Source organism: Bactrocera neohumeralis, unplaced genomic scaffold, assembly GCF_024586455.1.
Source record: "Bactrocera neohumeralis isolate Rockhampton unplaced genomic scaffold, APGP_CSIRO_Bneo_wtdbg2-racon-allhic-juicebox.fasta_v2 ctg3625, whole genome shotgun sequence".
In the NCBI taxonomy this organism is placed as follows: Eukaryota; Metazoa; Arthropoda; class Insecta; order Diptera; family Tephritidae; genus Bactrocera; species Bactrocera neohumeralis.
Window position 1 is genome coordinate 3468 of NW_026090872.1, and position 7562 is coordinate 11029.

At 36.3% G+C, this 7562-nt stretch overlaps 1 pseudogene; it reads left to right on the top strand.

Annotated features, from left to right (window-relative positions):
- Window positions 1–5179: 5179 nt before the first annotated feature.
- LOC126767021 (uncharacterized) lies at window positions 5180–6145 on the top strand (annotated as a pseudogene).
- The last annotated feature ends 1417 nt before the right edge of the window (window positions 6146–7562 follow it).

Consider the following 7562-nt stretch of genomic DNA (forward strand, 5'->3'; position numbering starts at 1 on the left):
TAGATGGAACAATGTAAAGATAACAAAGTTAAATTGTTCTCACCTAATAGAGGTGTATAATAACCCATACAAAGTGAAATTATAAGTGCTGGTGCATTTTAAGTGTGCCATTTGCAATTCACATGGGTCTTTGCTGTGGGCTTTTGCACTAATCGCCCATTAAAAACAGGTTATACCATTGTGTCAAATTGCATGTCATTATTTGGTGACTGAAAGCTCAAAAACACTCGATGTGTTGTGGAGACAATTAAATTGTTAGCCTGTAGAGTTCATATTTCCTACAGACCTGTCAGAGGTTCCTCCCAAAAGTTGAATTGTTAGTGTGCCTGTCATACAGATGCTCACCTAACGCGCCCAATTTCACTATTGGTCACAAAGCTAAAACGGTACATCATCCAGGCATATTTTTCTGGAAAAACCAGATGAGATTGGTATTTTTAAACAAATGTTTGCCGAAAAATTTTGCATTAAACCTTTTTCAATTCATATACTCTTTGGTTTAAAAGTCGCTTAATCTTTAGAATAATAAAAATAGTTTCAAACTAAATCAGCCGTTTCACGTGGTTTTGCTCATATGTCAGAGCAATTTAATATTTTTATATTATATATAAAAGAAAAAAACATTTTCTTCAATAACTATGTTTACCGGGAGGTTACACAGAAATGAGTTCGACAAAAACAAAAAATTATTTCAAAGCATAATCAACTCCCGTTTTGGCATTTATTAAATTTTCTATCGATATTTACGATGCTTTTTACATTATTTAGCTTCTGAAAAGCGAATAGCTTATTATTTTTACTGTAAATATTAAATACATTGTGTATTTTCCGTGACCGAGTTGGGACCAAGAGAAGCTTTTCCAGTTTCGAACTGATTGAAATTTAGATTTTAATATATGTATATAACATTTTTAATTTCATGTATCCTTTTATAAATTTTTGTAATTTTCGTGGTAGGGTGTTTCTTGCAATAACGGTCACATAGTTTTGTTGTTTTAAAACTTTCGATAAAAAAATAATCTGCCGAAATAAATTTTTTAAGTAAATTTATCATTTATGATTTCATGATTACTCGAAATTATCAAACCTTTGAAACTCTTTCATCGAATGTAGTTGCAAACTCAGCAGACAATTTTTTAAAAGGGCCATCCACTGGATCATCAACAGGAATAAAGAAATTGCTCACTTTTCACTTTAACATCTTCTTCTTCTTCTTCTTCTTAACGAAGACACCGCTTATGCGATTAAATACCATACGTATAAGATTACATTGGCGCCACCGTTTTTTCTTTCGCTACGTTTGCGCCAAGGTCTGTCCAAAGAAACAGCAGGTCTTCTTTAAATATAACTGTTTCTGGTCGCCACTTATTGGTGGAGTCTTCCTCTTCTCTTGCTTTTTCCCGGCGGGTAAAGCGTCGAATAACTTTCAGATCGATGTTTTCGTCCATCACAAAAGTGACAAAGCCAGGTCTTCGTGTCTTTAATTCGCTGAACTATGAGCAATATTAAATCGTATATCTTAAACTCATCGTTCCTCAGAAACATTTCAAATGATAAAAAAAAAGTTTATGGTAATCATCTTTCGCAGAACTTTTTCTCTCGAAAATTCCAAGAAACGTCGACTCATCCGTTGGACATCGTCGTCTCTGCACCATATAGCAGGACGGACAATGCTGACTTGTTTGGCTTTGTTCGTCGAGGGACTTTTGTACTTCCTCAATTGCCTTCGTCCCACCTGTTGGCAAAGCAATCCTGCGTTGGTTTTCCTTGGCTGACATTGTTGGTGGTGCAATGCTGGTTCCAAGATAACAAATATCGTTATGACTGTCAACAGTGACGATAATGCGCCAAGTCATCGAGTGCGACGACTTGTTTGTTTGATGACAAAGATATTTCGTCTTGCCATCGTTCACTGCCAGACCCATTTTCTGTGCTTCCTTGTCCAGCCTGGAGAAAGCAGAACTAACGGCGCGGGTGTTGAGGCCGATGATATCAATATCATCGGCATACGCCAAAAGCGACGACTCTTATTCTCAGATGTACCTTCTCTGAAAAAAGTTTCTGACACTCATTTGAAAAATCTCCAGAAGCGGGTTAAACGCTCGTATCGAAGCGCAGTCGCCTTGTCTGAAACCTCGTTTGAAAAATATCGAACTGCTCGTTGTTTTTTCCCAGTTCTGACGGAGCTCTTCGTTTGCGACAGACCAGTTTATATCGCCATATTTTTCCGCTTTTGATACAAATTCATTTATATCGCGGCATAAACAAATTTAACATCTAAACTGACAAAATATTCTTTTTAAAATCTGTAACTTGGACTTGTCGAAAGGAATAGGGCTGAGAATTGGATTTTTGAACCAGTTATTTTTAAAAAAAATAAAATTTTCATTGATCGTCTGTAACTGAATTGTGATCTTTAAACATTGAAGACATTAAATTTTCTGAAGGAATGGCCTGAGAGCCAATTCTGATGCTGGAGAACCTTCTGTCGTCTTAAAATGACTTGCCTTTTATCCAGTTTCAAGCAAAAGAAAACAAAAACGTTTAGGGCGTGCTGCGTGAGCCTTGCGCTCACCTTGTTCTCAAGGCTGTATTAGAGGAAAGGCGGACAATTTGAAATATTGTAGAATTTAATTGACGATGTCTAAAAGGAACAACTTTTTGGTGGACGAATCCCCATGTAAACCCTAAAATCGTTCTCATGGGGATTGGCTCATTTATCAGCGACATCTTCCCGACTCTCCAAAAAGACATTATTTAAAAAAATACACCATTCTTATTAAAGTAAGCGGAATATTTTCTTTTCTTATTTTAAAAATTTTTATACTTGCATATGGTATAATTTTTATATTCTGAACAACGGCATATTAAGTTTGCCACAGAAATTGTAAAAAAAAAAGTCTTAAACTTTATAAAGGTATAAATACAAATGAGGCAGCTGGGTGTCTGAGTTGAGTTTCGCGCACGCTCCGAAAAAATATGGCGGCGCAAATTCCCTCAGTTTATGAGAACATCGATCTAAAAAATCATTTCACCCGTTGTCTTTTCTCACCAACAAGCTGCTCATTTGATTTGATAACGTGATGTCGAAGAACTATAGCATAAGTATGTTAGCTCTTATTTAACAATACTGAAAATCGCTGTGTTTCTCTTAATAGTCAAACTGGGATCTTGCAATATCAGTTTGCGCACAGATAATGATGCAAACTCCGAAAACATTGTTTTCGAGTTAATATCTCAGAGTGATGTACATAGTATTAATATACATATACATATAAATTTGTATAAGTATCGATGCAGTTCTTGTACGGAATCTTTTGTATTCGTGAAGAGGTATTGTGCTTTACTGTATTCAAAATAAATGTTTTCTTGCTATACTTTACAAAAACTGAAATTAAAAGGCAACCTACGTAACTGAGATCATTTCCTGTTTGTTCTCAAGTCTTGCTGACAAAACTTTTAACGAATCGAATAAAATCGCTATCTACGACCATTAATTTACTTTTAAAACAATTTTCGTAAAATCAAAAATATGTAGCTCGTTTCTGTTAACTTTCTGGAATAGAACCACAAAAACTATGATTTATTGTTTCTGAAGTTAATGTTGTTAAGTATTTTTATATGCCCAAATGTTTTTATATTTTGTTCAAATAAAGGTTGTTAGTAGAATGTCATAAAACTAAAAGTCAGATATGGGGTTATGTATACCAAAGTGATCAGGGTGACGAGTAGAGTTGAAATCCGGATGTCTGTCTGTCCGTCCGTCCGTCTGTCCGTCCGTCCGTGCAAGCTGTAACTTGAGTAAAAATTGAGATATCATGATGAAACTTGGTACACGTATTTCTTGGCTCCATAAGAAGGTTAAGTTCGAAGATGGGCAAAATCGGCCCACTGCCACGCCCACAAAATGGCGGAAACCGAAAACCTATAAAGTGTCATAACTAAGCCATAAATAAAGATATTAAAAGTGAAATTTGGCACAAAAGGATCGCATTAGGGAGGGCATATTTGGACGTAATTTTTTTGGAAAAGTGGGCGTGGCCCCGCCCCGTACTAAGTTTTTTGTACATATCTCGGAAACTACTATAGCTATGTCAACCAAACTCTACAGAGTCGTTTTTTTCAGGCATTTCCATATACAGTTCAAAAATGGAAGAAATCGGATAATAACCACGCCCACAAAATCCCATACAAAGGTTATGTTGAAAATCACTAAAAGTGCGTTAACCGACTAACAAAAAACGTCAGAAACACTAAATTTTACAAAAAATGGCAGAAAAATCGAATAAGCTGCACCCAGGCTTTTTTAAAATTGAAAATGGGCATAACGTCGCCCATTATGGACCAAAAACCATATCTCAGTAACTACTCGACCGATTTCAATGAAATTCGGTATATAATATTTTCTTAACACCCTGATGACATGCACAAAAAATGGGTGAAATCGGTTCACAACCACGCCTACTTCCAATATAACGCTATTTTGAATTCCATCTGATGCCTTCTCTGTATAATATATACATTAGGAACCAATGATGATAGCGGAATAAAACTTTACACAAATACGGTATTTGAGCTGAGATATCCCTTGTGGAAAAATTGTCGTGATCGGACTATAACTTTCAAGGTCCTGATATCGAACACGAAGAACTCAGTGCCTAACCTAACCTAACCTAATTTTCACCGAAAATATCGGTAAATCTCTCAGATATTTTCATGTAATTCAGAGGGCATCATTTTTATACTCTCGCAATAAAGTTGCTAATAACGGTATCTCGATTATCACTTTATCTTGCGAGAGTATAAAATATTCAGTGACACCCGAACGATTTTTGCTTTATGAACTGATACTGGAAATGCTGAAAGTTCTAGTTTGTACTACTACAAATGTTAGGACAATTACCTCGTAAGACAGTCGGCTGACTAGTTAGCGAATCATAATAGTTGTAAATTAGATTACAAATAGTTTATTTGACTGCGGAGTTACTAGGGACCCGTTGGCTTTAAATGCGGTGTGCAGGGATTCTACATACAAGAATTTGCAGCATACGAGTATACTGCAGGCGAGTGACTGGATCAATCTGCCTTATATTGAACTGATATGACTTTTTCTATAACCCTCAATATATTTCAATAATAAATATATGTATGTATATGAAAATTGACGTAAATAATCTTGTACCGTTTGTCATTCTCCCCAACTAGCAATGAAAGCGATGGAAAAACTTTACTCGAAGGACTTTCCAAATACAATCGGCCGCTGCGAATAACATTCGAGGAAATGCTGAAACTCATGAACCAGTGTGAGCGTGTCGACAAGCTAACATATGCTTCGCGCAATCGCGGCAAGTCCATAGATGTCAGTGCGAGCAACGACAGTCCCGCGAATAATGGCGCTTCAAATTTGACGGCAAATATATTTCCGAAAAGTCCATTTTCATTATTGAGCGGCATCATACCGGGTAAGTAATTAAGGCACACACACAACAATAAAAACAACTAATGGAGGTTAATGCATGCCATATCAAATACTACCCAAGTATGACGTACGCGTACGCGATCTCCATAATTGTTACTAGACTTTGAATATTTCAAGCGAGTGGCGATGGTAGTGAGTACAATGAGTAAAATAAAATTTATTATTCCACAGGCACAAAGTGGTGTGGCACCGGCGACATTGCGGAAACCTACAGCGATTTGGGCACTGAAATGGATATGGATCGATGCTGTCGCCTTCACGATCTGTGCCCGGTGAAGATACGTGCCTATCAAAACAAATACGAGCTGATGAATGACTCCTTGTATACAAAGTGAGTTTATGCAAATGAAATTCGTATGAAAATAATAAAGCATATGCTATATACTCCTTCTATATATATATACATATATACTATCGTTCAGTATTCCTACAGATCTCACTGCATATGCGGCGTACTATAACTACTCATGTCTCAAAAGTGCCAACACGTCGGCGGCGCAACTGATGGCCTCAATCTACTTCAATCTGGTGCAAGTGCCCTGCTGCAGCAGGCAGCAATGACAAATATCGCTTTCGAGCGGCCAAAGAGGATTCTAAACTAGAAGCTGAGCATCAGTCCTTGGAATATTTTATTTATAATAAATAAAATTTAAAAAACGTGCAAAGCAGGAATAATGAAACTTTTTGTAAAATATTTTTATATTATTTTTGTACAAAACAATTTGTTGTTATGTATGATTTGCGTTAGCACTAAGGACTAGCATAAAGCGGAAATACAAATTTTATTTATTTTATACTTTTCACATAAAACAAAAGATGGTTATTTATTTATAAACAAATGCATGCATCTATATATAATTTTAATGAGTTCCTTCGACGAAAAGTGAAAAACTCAGCTATCAAAAATCGATCCTTTGAAAAGTCGATTTAAAATTAGGAACTGACTAGCTAAAAAGAGGTATTGCAGAGCCAAGAGAAATACCCAGCGGCGATTGTACGCCCTCTCGCACCACGAGAGTCGCCCGAGCTCTTACCGAACTGCTTACAACTAGTTATATTCTATAAGGATACACTCTCCAACTGCCATTAGTCTTCTTTTTATGCCGTGAAGATATGTTAAGTCTTGGCAAGATACTGGTCGATATTGGGACCTCCCGAAGCGTACGCTCGTCTAAAACACTTGAGATGTGTGTCACAGCACCATCGATCTGGTTAATCAGCTTTTCGAAGCGGAGACTAACAACAATAATCCACTTATACATATGTATGTATGTGTATAAACAAAATTTATTGACAGTCCTTCCGATTCACAGTCCGGTCTGTTCCGGTTGCGTAGAACCCATTTAATCGTGGGAACAGTACAAAATTTACTGTACCCGGGCAGTAGATGTGCGATATTATTTTTTTAGTAAAAACATATTTAAATATTCTTACATGAATATTTAACCCTTCTAATGATTTGAAATATAGTTTTCTTTTATTTTTTGATTTGGCTTTTAACATAAAACAAAAAAAAAGTATCCTAGCCCGTGCTCGGGTCCTCACTCCCTTTCCCAAAAAATTTCTGCCAAATCGGTTCAGCCGTTCTTGGAAAACAATGGGAAGGGCCCTTTTCGGGGTCACCGAACTTTTTTATACTCTCCATGAAAAAAGGATAATCGAGATACCGTTGTTGCAATTTTTTTGGAATAAAAAAATGATGCCCTCTGAATTACATGAAAATGTCTAAAGGTACCGATTTTTTTTGGTAAAAAATTAGGTTATGTTAGGTTAGGCACTGAGTTCTTCGTGTTCGATATCAGGAACCGAAAATTTAAAGTCCGATCACGAAAATTTTCCACAAAGGGATACCTCGCTCAAATACGATTTGTGAAAGTTTTATTCCGCTATCATCATTGGTTCCAAATGTATATGTATATTATACAAAGAAGGCATCAGATGGAATTCAAAATAGGTTATATTGGAAGAGTCGGGTTTTTTAACCGATTTCACTCATATTTCTCATGTCATCAGGATGTTAAAAAATTATATCCGAATTTTATTAAATCCTCAGGTTCCCGAGATATGGTTTTTGGTCCATTGG